The sequence below is a fragment of the Corvus brachyrhynchos genome, unplaced genomic scaffold, assembly GCF_000691975.1.
Source record: "Corvus brachyrhynchos isolate BGI_N302 unplaced genomic scaffold, ASM69197v1 scaffold136, whole genome shotgun sequence".
In the NCBI taxonomy this organism is placed as follows: Eukaryota; Metazoa; Chordata; class Aves; order Passeriformes; family Corvidae; genus Corvus; species Corvus brachyrhynchos.
The window spans coordinates 4,482,061-4,495,944 of record NW_008239080.1 but is presented as its reverse complement, the minus strand read 5'-3'; the positions used below and the strand labels follow the sequence as shown (position 1 = coordinate 4,495,944).

General features: G+C 37.9%; 1 protein-coding gene across 4 annotated transcripts in view; it reads right to left on the bottom strand.

The window, feature by feature from the left end:
- Positions 1–13,878, bottom strand: part of LGSN (lengsin, lens protein with glutamine synthetase domain) — a 37,723-nt gene extending 23,845 nt beyond the window's left edge. For 2 of the 4 annotated variants that reach the window (XM_017739332.1, XM_017739334.1), the window contains exons 1-4: positions 13,251–13,878; positions 12,132–12,229; positions 7,240–7,328; positions 3,314–3,384 (exon numbers count right to left, since the gene is read on the bottom strand). The gene's annotated coding sequence lies outside the window, so the exon portion shown is untranslated. Of the gene's footprint in view, positions 1–3,313; positions 3,385–7,239; positions 7,329–12,131; positions 12,230–13,246 lie in introns of all 4 variants that reach the window. The other 2 variants (XM_017739333.1, XM_008637624.2) reach the window with 2 other exon arrangements.
- Between the last annotated feature and the right edge of the window lie 6 nt (positions 13,879–13,884).

Below are 13,884 nucleotides of genomic sequence, written 5' to 3'. Positions count from 1 at the left end.
GGAGAATCTGAGAATTGGATCCAGAAACTGACGAAGCCCATTTCAGATCTACCACAACACACAGACTACTGCAAAGAGCATTGTTTGGTCAGTAACGCTCATCATCTTCCCACTTTTGGGAAATAGGATAAATCAAGACAAATCTACTGTATCTCATGAGAAAAATCCAGGCGTTTATAAAAAAATGGCTTTTATAGATACTTTCAGAAAGGCAGTTTCTGTAACTGAGCTTTTGCAAAAATCTACTTTCACACAGATGTGGGAGTATTCTTCCTAAAACAGACCTCTCTACAGTCTTTCAAAAAAAAAATTCCAGAGGAAGGCATCCTAAGAGGGAGAAGTATTCTGACAATAGAGACAAGGGAAGATAAAACTAATGGAATCATGTTTATTTTACATTTTTCATTTAATTCTGCATAAGAAACATTATAAGTGGTGAATTCCAACTTCCTGAAAACCTAGTTTAGCATTGGCCACAATAACAAAGGGCTAAAAAGTATGGAGTAATGTTCACTTCTTGATGAGGAACACAGCTGTGAGAAACAGCCATGCCATGCTCATCCACCCCTTGTTTCCAGGCAGATAGATGGGTTGGAGCAGACCTACCTCTTAGGCTTGTCCTAAAATGCTTGTCCGATCTTTCATCCCCTCCTCCTTTTCCACTTCATTGCAGGAGAACCTTTTCTAGTCCTTAAACCCTTCAGGTAGGTACAGCAAAATTCATCTTCCTTGCTAAGTGGCCTTGAGATGGTTTCAGTTTGGCATTAGCATAAATGTGCTAAAAATGTTCTTTTTCCAGCTATACTGGCAAAAAAACAGTTTTTAACATCATTGTAAGTAAACCAAATTCCTCAAGGGCATGTGTGGTGCAGACTAATATTTTCACAGCTATATATTGTTTGTGGCATCACAGAAAAGGGAGCCAGAGAAGAACAACTCAAAAAGGTGTTTTCTGGAGGAGAAACAAAGATTTACCCAAAATAATCCCTTTATTTTAGAATGTAGAACTGATACCATGAGTTTGCATAATTATTTAATTTAAATAATTAAATTGAAGCAGGGCTTCAACCACAGTTGATCAAATACCAATATAAAAGTCTGGACACTTCAGAAATATGACACAGAACAAACATCACAAAAGTGGTTACTTAATACTTCAACTACAGATACTTTGTATGCGCTATCTATGATGAATAAGTGCTAATGAGAAAGTGCAAGCTGCTCATTATCCCATTAGTAGCTCTTCAGCAGCTAAAAAAAGGGACTCAGCTTCTCTGGTGACAGCTACTGTGGCAAACAACTGCCAACTCAGGGGAACGATCAGTGGGTGAGTTGATGGCAACCTTCAGACAGACTTCACCATCATCGTGGCTTATAACTACTTCTGATTTCATCTACTGACAAAAAGGTGGGTTTTTTCATGTATTTTCCAACAAAAAGTTATCACTGCATGTACTCTCCTCCCATTTAATTTGGTTCTCCAAGGGGGAAAATTTCTGTATATTCTGAATTAACATCATTTTAAGCAGCAAAGAATCAGACTTTGAAGCATCCACCAGGAAATTGCTTTTTCTCCTAACTAGTGCAGGTTACATTGAACTGCTAAAAAATGTTTTTTCCCATTTCAGAAGCCTTCAAAATAAAAAGCCTATTAAAGCTGTTTAGCATTCTTATAATGTGGAGATTTCCAAATGGATGCCAGCTGACTAGTGCCAACTACCATCCACACTATACAGTACTGTACAGATATACAGGTTACAGTGGGTTTTGCCAGACCTATCACAGGAGCTTTTTTAGAACAAAGACTTTTGAGCTCTCCAGTTCCAAGGCTGGCAATTACACGGCCAACAAAACGAGGTGTTCACTAAGTCTCTCCCACACCATCATAAATTCAAAAAATTCTGAACTAATACCTAAAGGCTGGTATTACAAAGCCAGAAGAGAAATTTGAACATTGAAATTCCTTCAAGAAAATCTAACCTAATGTGCTCCTTCACCAACAGGATATATTTCTTTTACTTCCAACCCTGTGCATTGCCATCATTACTAAACAATACTATAGCTTCTATTCAGTGTCTTTTTCTTTGCATTTTTTCACAGCTGATATATTATTCAGCATCAAGATTTACAAAAGATTTCAGCTAATTAAATTCCATATTGCCACCTAGTAAAACAGATTATTAGACCTTAGATTTGCACTGATCCGTCTCAATTATTGTAGCTATGTTTCTCCTAGGTCCCCTTTTAAATCCTCCTCATACGGTTTTCCCTTCCTGCATTCTCAAAAGGTGGGCACAAATGGTGCTCACATTGAATTGGAACCAAAATAAGACCATGACTAGAAAAAGAAATCCTGTACCCCGAGCTCTACCCAATGCACCTTCCTTCTCCTCCTTCACCCCTGTGGCGGCAATGTACGCTCACTTCCCTGGCAGTCATGCTTTGCCACAGTGCAGCTGCTGGACTGGCTGAGCAGCCACAGAGCCATGCAGCAGTCTGAGACTTTTGTCCTATTTTCTGTGCCTCTTCCAGCACAGTAGCACATGGGAAGGCTGCCTTGCACTGTGGCCCTAAGCAGAGCTCATCACCCCACGTGGAACCATGACCTGTGACAAGGTCTGGAGAGGTGCTCCAGCAAGCAAGGCACAAAACACTTCTTCCAGTGAGCCTTGTGGCTGCACCTGGCCCTGCAGACTGTAATTAGCAATTAATATGGATTACAGTAAATCCAGGTAGTGCTTGAAATTCCAGTCCTGCAGAATACATCATGTGAGCATTAGTACCATTATTCCAGTTTTACAGCTACCCCTGTAATTCTGTCTCACTATGACATGCTCCCTGAGGTGAACTGCAAGAAGCTGCACAGCAGAAACTGCATAACAGAAGCCCTAACACCATCTGTGGCAGCTGGGATTTTCCACATTAATATACCGTTCAAATTCCTGGCAGATGTAACAGACCTTACTTGACACATCAACGCAACAGTGTCACCGGCTGAGGTTCTGTAACTACAGATCTTGGCACTCTCTGTAAAGTCTTCATGATTTAATCTGGAACCACACTAGTTTGGGAGGCTGTGAATCCATGCTGGAAGAAGATTAGATGGTTGCCACTAGTTGTCAGCATGGACCGTGACCAGTGCATCATCATTCGATTCTTGTTGCCTCTTGTTACTTGCCACCACCCTCCATGTATATATACACTGAGTCTTCAAGAGCCTTTTGATATTACGCCTACTAAACCCCTTTTAGCAGAAGGTTGGAGAAAATTCATGGCATCTTATGGTCTTACTCACATGTCTTGCATTTCTTACCTCCAGGTAAACACAGCAAGGTGTCCATCACGCCTCAATCATTTCAATTTTTCCAGGATTATCCCTGCTTGCTGGAAAAAGAGGAGAAAAATGTCACTTAATAGACTTGGCCTTTTACTTAGACTTAAGAAGGGAGTTAAGATGTGCCTCCAAACAGTTTCCAAGTTGTCTCACTTTAAAGCAGATGGCCAGCTGCCATTAAACTGCATTAATGTTACAGTGAAAGGTGGTCCATGGCAATACAGCAACAAAAGGTGAAACATCCCTCAAGTACAATGGGATCAGACTGACCCAACCTCTCTGCAGTGTGAAAATATAGCCTGCCTGGTAGATGATTTGTCAAGTATTTTTCCTGAGGAACTATCAGTGGTTTCTTAGTACACAGTTATCTGTGTATCGTCTCTGAAAGCACTATGTAAAAAGAATCACTGAAAGCACTATGTAAAAAGAATGAAATTTAGTATGCAATCTGAGTATACTAACAATATTCATGCCATTCATTCTCCAATCCCAAATTTTCTAATTATATGTGCAAAAAGAATAAATTTATATACATGAGATAAATAATGATAAATTAATAGTGTCTGTTACTTTGATTTGCACTTATAAATTGGTAAAATCAAAGAAATAAACAAAAAAGTACATATTTGCCCACATTATATACCTGCTTGTAAAAAACTCTTTATATCCACTAACTTTAGGGTCTTTCTCAGGTAATTCTCTGGAATCTTAAAACAAGTCTAGAGGAAATTATCTTTAAGGTTCTCTTTGCAATAACTTTTAGCATACTACAGCTGAAGAGGAATTCCGCACTGGGTGTTATGCTTACTTTTAACTTTAGTATTTCTGATGATTAAAACTTGACACAAGCTTTATTAGCCTAACTATCTAGATCTTTTGATATATTTGTGTTATTGCACCACAACTCCAGTTTTCTTTATTTTATTTCCTTGGTAAATCTGTTCACTCTGGAAGTAAATTCTCCTTTATGTTGTCTGCATGCACAGAACACTCTGGTTTACTTGTATTCATACTCCTTTTTCCTTAGTAGATTAGTTACACAGAGAGCATATACTCTTCTCTCATTCAATAAAGTGTACTTATCTAGGGTACAATAGATATGGTTTGAAATCAGCTTGTGCCTGGATGGATTTAGATATGTAATTCTGCCCCCTTTACTGACTCCCTTAATAATCATCTTGAAAGGCTTAGTGATTCAAAGCCGTAGCAGGCGAGGTTCAAACTCAAAAGTAGGAAGCATTTCTTTGCCAAGAGGGAATCAAGCACTGAACAGGCTTCCTAGAGAGGTGGTCCATGTAACTAGACTGTCAGTGTTTAAGAGGCATTCGGGGAATGCCCTCGATAATATGCTGCAACTTTTGATCAGTCTTCAAGTAGTCAGGCAGTTGGACTAGTTGGATTGTACATCACTTCCAGCTACAACTATTCTATTCTATTCTATTCTATTCTATTCTATTCTATTCTATATTATGCTAACCACTGCTGTTGCTAAATGAATAGACGACAAAGGTGCTTAGTCCTCCTTGTTAAAATTGTTCTGATTGATGTAAACTGACTGAAAAATCATTGGGTCAGATAAAGAGAAGAAATATAAGCTTAAATCTCTATCACTAGTGAAAGATTCTTCCAGACAGAGGGAGAAATGTGTTTAATCTCTGCCTTGGTAAAAATTATATACTTTATGTTGAGGTTGTCTTCCAACTACTTTTTCTGCCAGTCAAGTTTTGAATGCTGTTAGCATAGAATAGATTCAGTGGGGTAAAATGAAGAATCTCTACTTTAGTTTAAAATATGTATTTCTATCATGTTTTCAAGGAAGCCTTGAAAGCAAGCTAGTGCGAGAAGAAACAGAAAGGATAAAGGAGTACTAAATTCCTAACCTTTCAATCCCTGCTGGTAATTTAACAGCATCAAATAAAAAGTAACTGCCATGTTCTCTAGTTACATTAGGTGGCACCATCCTCACAGATTTATTGTTTATGTAAAAAAAGCTTAAAAACATTAATTCTGAAATTATGTTCATTAATTCGAATATGAAATACCTTGATAAAGTTGATGCCTGATTTACAACTAATAGGAACATCTGACATTATTTAGAGAAGAATGAGTATTCAGTTTCCATGTAAAAGAAATCTCCATTGCTGAAAAAAAGGTGCAAGGAATAGCTAGCAGGAAAGTAGGAATGCTGATGGATTTACCCATAAACCTTGCTCTGTAATAGGCTTATTATGAAGCCCACAGTTCACTCGTCATCTCTGAACAGCTTCTGTTCCCAGAAAAACAATAGCTAAAACCCCCTTATGATTCAACTTACTTAGCTGGGTTATGATAGTTTGCCAGAACCTTTTCATTCTTCACTTATTAATGGAGGAATTTCTCAAAAAAGTCGAGAATTGCCAATTTCACGTTCGCAACGTTCATCACTTTTACACAGTGTGGCTCTCCTTGTGTTAAAATGAAGTTAGAACTTTTAGAAATGGAATGAAGGAGAGGGTAAGTGGTGAGAGCAACCAACATCAAATTCAATTAAGATCAGCCTCTTCTCAAATCATCTCTATGGCAGGCAAGGCATGGACTTAGACATGGATATCCAGTGTCTCTAGGTTGTGTCCCAAAACCAACGGAAATAAGTAAGAATATTTACTGTCTTTTAAGGGAAAAAAATTAAAAACAAACCCTTCATATATTCTTAAACGTGTTTCTGTTAAATGTTTTCTCTTTGATGTATTTCAGCCCTTTGTAACAGTGTTCCAGGTGCCTGTAGTCCTGTTTCCATGCTGTTAACTTGCCATGACAGTTGAAAATCTCATTAGAAAGAAATTCTTACAAGACTGATGACACTAGTGCTCCTGGTCATGAGGAGAATTCTTGTAAGAGCTAAACTTTAAAACTTAATTTTTAGTTTTACCAAATTTGGAAAATTACATACAGTCCATCAGATAGAAACAGATGTGAACTGCCTAAGTATTTTAGGACCTCAAAATAGAAGTGACTTTCTGTTTCATTGTTCCATCTCTAGGTTAACATACTAGGAGCTCATTGTCACTCTTTGTCATGGCCTGAGTAGCTAGAATCAAATTTATAAAGGCAAATGATGCTATTTGAAGTTTTCTTCCACGTACCTTACTGCTCTTATTGCTGATGATCCTCTGATACCAAATTTCACCGCAGTGTGAATTCATGCCATTTACCAACGCTCACAGAGATAGGTGACCCAAACAACCTGTGATGAATATCCCTCCACTCTGTTTATGTCAACACAAAACAGCAATGACAATTCAAAGTTATGACTTTGGGTTGGTGATTTAGGTAGAAAGCATGTTAAAGTATGGAAGGCCCTAAATGCCTAGCCATGAAATTATTATTAAAGCTATCAGAATATTTAAGTACTAAGTAAGACTGGACTGATTATAGGACACACACTCTGTTTTCTTGCACATATTGCTGCTTCAGAGCTGAATTAAGGATGACTGCTCTATTTATTTAAAAAAAAAAAACCAAGAACTTGTCTCAAATAACAGAGATAAAGGTTAGAAAATATTGCAAAGTAACTGAGTATGCTTCTTCTATTTCTCCAAAAGAAACTACATTGGTGTCACTGTTAAAGCGTTTTCAAAGATGTGCAGAAAAATCTTGCTGAAAATGCTTTTAGACAGCAAGGGTTACCAGGTCACCCTAAAGTATCCTTCTGAGTTCCTACTGTTTGTAAGAGCTTTTACAGAGCAGGTATAATGGGATTTTCAGTCAGTTGGAGAATGGTAACATGTAGCTGACTAATGCCTGGCATTTATACAACTTACAAGTAATCTGGATGTATTTTCAATAGAGCAAACCATAGTAGTCCTGGAAAACTGGAAAAATCAAAAGATTGACTCCCAACACCTGTGTATTTCTTACACACTTACTGGGGTAATAACACAGCCCAGACCTAGAAGGCGGAGGAAAGAATCAGAGGCTTGTTCCACAGTTTATGCTGCTGGGACTGTATCTGCAGCTGTAAAAAAAAGGCTTGGCTATAAAAAATCAACTACATCAGTTAAAAGGAGTCAACACATACAGCAAGACATACTGCAGTACAGAATATAGTGAGTGTTCTTCTTGCTGCAATTTTGCACATTTACTTGAGCCAGTTAATAGAAGTTGATTTCACAAATGTCATTTGTCATTTGTCCTAGTGCTTCAAGCAAACATCCTTGAGGCTGAGCCACTGAGTGAAATACTCACTACCTACTGGAGGTAAGAACTGGACAAAGTGAAGCTGAGTGCTGCCTCTGATACCTTCTAATACACACATTAAGTGCTTCTACCTTAACCACTAAAAGACCACTGAGTCAAGGCTATACAAATAGATTCATACATTGTCATTACTGTTCTTTTAATCCATGGGGACGATTTAAACTGTAACAGGTGTTCCAACAATGGTATGGAAACTTCCATGTGCACAACGGATGAATGGATTGAAGGCACACCAAAATCAGTTTGGGAGGCCCTCTAGTAGTGCACTCATGGCCCATCATCCTTACTTGCCCATAGTGGACTGTGTTTTGTACATGCTCATGTGCCAGGTGGCATTCAGGGCTCAGAACAGGCCAGGGACCATTTCTAATAAATGGTTTAAACATGCCAAACCTATTTTGGAAGGCATAAGCTATCAAGCATGAGAGCATGAGTCAAGCAGTTCCAATCAACCTGAGGATTCAAGAGCTGTTCTTGGCTGTACTTATGTACTGATTTACATTTAGTCTGACAGCCCAGTGTGGGTAAAGGAGGAGATGGTGCAGCACATAGGAGGCTATCAAATGAGTGGCTCCTATGAGCTCTGCCATGACCCTTTAAAAGAATTTGGTTGCCAGATCACTTCCTGCATCTCTGATAAGAGCAGTGAGGGACTCGCCCCTCTGTGCCATAGTCCAGAGGTGATCACTTAGCACATTTTGAATTTCTGTAAGCTTTTTGTAATAAGCTGAACAACACTGGTATAGATTGTTAAATAAAGGCATTGTGTAGATGTAATTTCTGACTGATCTTCCTCACTGCCTTATCAGGCCAGTTCACACCTAACATGTCTTCACCAAGCAGATTAGTTGCAGTGCCATAGGCAAGTTTTCTTTCCCATATCCAGTCCAGTGGTTCAAATTTCCACTCACAAATAAGTCCCTCTACCCTGTAGATATTTCTAATGATGGATGAATACTTTTTGCAGACAGTTTCATCTTCAACAAGTACCTGACCTTCCAAATATAATCCGGAGAGATAATGAGGAAAGATTCCCTATCTGCTTAGATGAGAAGGTGCCAAATCCCCACTTCTTTGTTATTGATTCAGTGTAATTTAGAAGACAATTTTTTTTCCCAGTGATCCATATAGCAGGTTGATCTAGTCGAGCATAAGAACTCTAGATGTAGGAGCCAGAGGCAAAAGTCATTACAAAAACAGCAAAGAGGAGCCTGACCTGCATTGCAGTGAAGACTCCAAGGCAAACTGCATGGGCAGAAGTGCTCTGCAATTCTTTCTTTTTCTCAGCTAAGCACTACTCTATGTTGCTTCTAGGCACAGAAAGCCAGTATAGGGTTAAAAGTGTTCCAAGACATGGAAAGATTTTCTGAGTTCCCCCAAAGTCAGTGACAGAAGCATATTTATACTGTGAGAAAAGTACACATTATACACCTGATCAGCCAAGAGTAAAGCAACAGCTTAAAGTAACAATGAAGTTTGCAAATTTCTGTGGAAGATATCTAAAAAGCTTAAAGCTACAGCTTTCTCACAACTTTTCTGGACCTGTATGAATTGCAATTGACATAATCATTACGACTTCAAAAAAAAATTGGGAGGCTTTTCACAGGCAGGAAGGAAGGCAGGCTTATTTTTGACATGAGAGCTATCTCTCTGCCAAACTTAAAATACCTGCAGGGTGGTGCTGGAGAATTTTACAGAATAGATCTCAAAGTATTAACATGAGCAAAGTGGCATTTTTTTTCCTAGGCTCATTTATTGAAGGAGCTGAATTATTTGGCTGAAATATTCTGGAGTTCAGTCAGAGGCACAGGAAAGATACGAAACATTTTGGCTTAAATTTGGTGCTTCAGAAAGGTATGAACAACTAAAATGAGTATTGTATAATGGGAATGGAGGCTGTTTTCAGCGGTGTCTTCAGTGGTGCATACCAAGTGGCGCTGCTTGCACTATATGTAACAGACACACAGAGTTCTCACCCTGGTGCTTCACTTTCCATTATTGCAGCAGGGAAAATGATATTTCAGCAGAAATACCAGACTAGCGTAAAAGGTCATTAATGACCCATTCTATATAATATTCATTTATGCTCCACTTAGCATTTCATTTTAATTAGGAGCTCAAGAAGCAACCAGGAAATAACCACCATCTGAGGGCATTCATAACATTACTCTCAAGGACATCACCAAAGTAGACCACAATCCTCCCAACAGCCTAAGAGACAAGAAAAGATTTGAGAAGTTAGAGGTGTATATCAGTCTTTCCTGTATGCCAGCTGAAGCTAACATGATGTACATGCCACTGTGACTCAGCAACACTAAACCTGCAATTTCCTCAGGCTTTGGGCATTTGACATTAGAATGACTCATAGTCCATATGGAGAGTCAAGGAGTCATTTGTACAACTGCACCAGAGTATTTTGAAAAGAATTTAGGGAAATAACTGTAGTTCCAAGGTGTTCTTTTTCTTATAACTTTTCTTAGTTATTTCAGTAACCTCTCTGTGGTTGTTTCAACAGTGAGATACAACTCCTGGTTGTGGCTCCACAACTCTTACAAAACAGTATTGCATCTCTTCTTAAAAGTTGTTACGGAACTATCTTTCTACCAGATCTTTGATATTTGGCAATACTAAAACAACTAACACACAACTGTGTTACTGTAGGGGGTCATCACTGAACTGTGGAGAAAGGGAGCTGAACCATATCCTACAGGCCTGGGCATTTCACATGCCTAGGAATGAGAAGCAGATCCCACTGCACCTGAAGAACAGCCTACCTTCAGCACTGGAGCAATGCCACGCTTCCTGGGACAACCAGGAGCGGGCTTGAGGACCTTCCAGCTCCAGTGAGGAGTTGAAATTAAAAATACATGCTAAAACAAGCAAGTCTCTCCACCCATGCTCTGAAAGGAGGCCACAGCTATCCATCCTCAGTCAAGAAGTGCCACACAGAGCACAGATTTATTCCACAGAGCAACCACTGTTTGTTACTCTTTCTCCTTCATAAGGGCATCTAAGCATTAGCACATGGACTAATATTATCACAAAAAAATAACAGACCCTTACTGTCCAAAGATCACCTACATCAAGCTTTGACATCAGTGATGTGAAAAACAAGAGGGTTCAAATCTGATGGAGGTTCTTAAACTGTTACATAACAAAAGATTTCAGCCACCTTTTCAAAACAATAAGGTAACTAACTACAAAACTAAAACGTGAATATAATATCACTTAGGTTGCAAATTCTTTTGCTGTCATTTACAATTTTGGCTGTACAACTATGGGACTGCAGCTGGTGTGTGATCATCCATTGGGGAATGCAGGCTGAAAAACTGAGGTCTGACACTGGAAGATAGGAAATACCAGATAAATTATTTCCTGGCAACCTTTATTCTGTTTCTTGTGTAGTTGTGTTTCAATACAGTCTTTAATTATGTAATCATATCCTATTCTTCCCCTTTTTCTTTGCCTTTTAACACAGAAAATTAATTCCCACTGTAGTTAAATTAAGGTCTCAGAGGCAACTCTTGGTTGTGGTGATCCCTAGTTTCTGTGCAACTTGATCTTTCATCCTAATCTATATTTTTTGCAGGTTTAGTTTTTATTATGTGTGAGTTTTTATAAACAGATAACATCAAAGTTAGGTGAATTTTGAATGTCTTTTACCACAGCTCTGCAGGTGGCTAGCAAAGGCACTTTTTGCTTTTTGTGCAGCCCAGGCTTGAATAACAACACATGTGAAAAGTTTCAACGGTTCATTGGTCTGTTTCCAGAAGAAAACTGTTTCTACTAAACACTTAAACATGAAAATTTTTCATGTGGGATATTGCATTTTCACCGATGATTGTGAAAAAAAAAAAAAATGGGATACAAGCAGCTGAGCTGCAGTTCCCACAAGACATGAAAGTAACATTCAACATAAAATCCCCATAGTTTTAAACATAAAAGTCTGAGGTTGAAAATTGATGAGGTTGAGCTCACACCTGAAGCATTCAATATTTCACTGAAAAGCCAGTATGTTCTTCAAGGGAACAAAATCAATCCTCCTACTAAGTCTGATTCTAAGTGTCAGCCTGCATTATGTGAAAATGTTACCAGGCAATGACAAGACAGCAGAGAACAAATAAAACAAAATTCTCTTCTCAGTGTACTTTAGCTTCCACATGAATTTTAAGAGAAGAAATGGTTTGTAGCTTTGCTTACTTGTATCAGCTCCTTTCTTTGTAGTTATAATGAACTTTTAGGGGTGGGATGACCTCCCTGAAGAACACTATGTTTCTGTCCCTGCCGGTCCATGTCTCTGAGTATTGGAAATACAACCTTTTTTTTTGTCTTGGCAAAGCAAGAAAATTTGATATGTGCTGTTTATGTTCAAGGCCAGTTTAAAAGCATCTTTTCCAACACATCACTGTTTAAAAATCCTGTAAGCTTTTTTGCATTGTCCTGAGGAAGTTCATTCATTCTCCTCTAGTCTATGGATAATACAATCCAGGTCTCAGGTTTGCACTTCATTGAACTGTGTGACTCAGCTGTCATGGCTACTTTTATTTTGGTGTGTCCATACCTTCAGCCTGTGCTCCTGGGTTTGCTGCAGTGTGTGTTTGGCTGCATTCAAGCAGATGCTCTTCATTTTGGCTTCTCTTCTCAGTCTCATAACTAAGCCTAAAGTGAGAACATAAAAGAAACCAAATACTCCAGGATTGTGATGAAAAACTCTTAGATGTCATTAACCTGTGAACCTATTTAATCAGTCAAGAAGATTCAATGCTCCCATGGAACTTGGGAATAATTTGAGACTTACAAAGTTTTATTATGATACAAACTTTTGGCTGATGGGCTTTTATATGAAATTGTTTTACAAATATTTAGGAAAACAGATTTTTCAATGTACAGCTCTGAGAGTTTGTTATGGCTCACACCAGTTATCCTGTGCCTGGAGCTAATAAATAGCTGCAACAGCAAAATTTAAAAGGCAATACTGTAGATTCTTAAGGGAGTCTTCCTTTCCAAAAACCCTTCATGCTACTGAAATGCCTTTTTCTCCACTAAAATCAGACTTTTATCAGATGTCGTTTGATATAGATTGCCTATACTATCTCATTGCTGTATTAGTTTATGGGACAGGGAACCTACTGCCCACAAGAGGCACCTCTAACTAATCTGTTCAAGAAATGGCAATTAATAATGGCTTGTGCTTGTCCTTGTCAAATCCACTACTGTGCACTAAATATGACTCTTTCAGACAATCTCTGTTGCTTTGTGGAAATATTTCTTGAGAAAAACATTCTTTGTGAGGGTTACAGGGTCATTTTGTTTTTATTATGGATCTCAATTTTATTATTATAAAAATAGACATATGCATGAAAGCAGGATTTTTACTATTTGAGGATTATTCAAAATGCCACCGGTTTTTTTGCATTAATGTAATAATTTTTATATTTGAAGAGCTATAAAACATCTGTTAACTATCTACCATAATATTAAACCATAATTCTTTTTGGTTTTTTTTCCATGAACATCATAAAGGTATATGAAACATTGCATGAAATGAAAAATACTATTGTAACACACATGTTTATGATAATTTTATATGGGAAATAACTGCATGCCAGGAGGTGAACTTTTACACAACTGTTTTTAATAAAACTGAGGAAAAACCAGCAAAGCACAAAAACTTACTGACTTTTTCTGCCTTCAGACAATTGTTGTTTCCTGCAGTCCTTCTTTGGAGTTTTAATGTCATGTGTAAGTGAATCTAGGGCTCAGGAATAGGAATCCTGCTTGCAGAAGATAACAAAGGAAAAAAAATATTTTACTAGCATACTTTTGCCATTGCAAAATTGCCACAAAGAAAGAAGAATTTTTAGAAATTAATTATCTATGAGAATAAATCATATTGTTAGCTTTTAGTGAACAAAACATTATGAAAATGACTCCATCTTTTTTTGTGCCTAACAAAGCATCAGACAGTTATTAATTTACAGAGGTACAGCACTGTAATCAAAGCTACTGTCCCTTTAATCTTTACTTTCTTATAATCAAGGCCTTGAACCCAGTTTTTAATTTTCTAGTATAGTCTTCTTTTTATAAATACAGACTAACTGTTGTCAAGGACGTAAGAAGTACAGACCACATCATGTATCCTCATTATGATGTTTCCTATCCCTCAATACGAGTATAACTCAATCACCTTAAAAAAGCCCCAGTTGTTGGTGCTTGAAATCCCCATGAAAAATGGATCATATGTCACAAAATAGTGTTTTCTTTACATTGATCAGTACATCTTCTTACCTATAAAGCAAATATTTCATCATTCA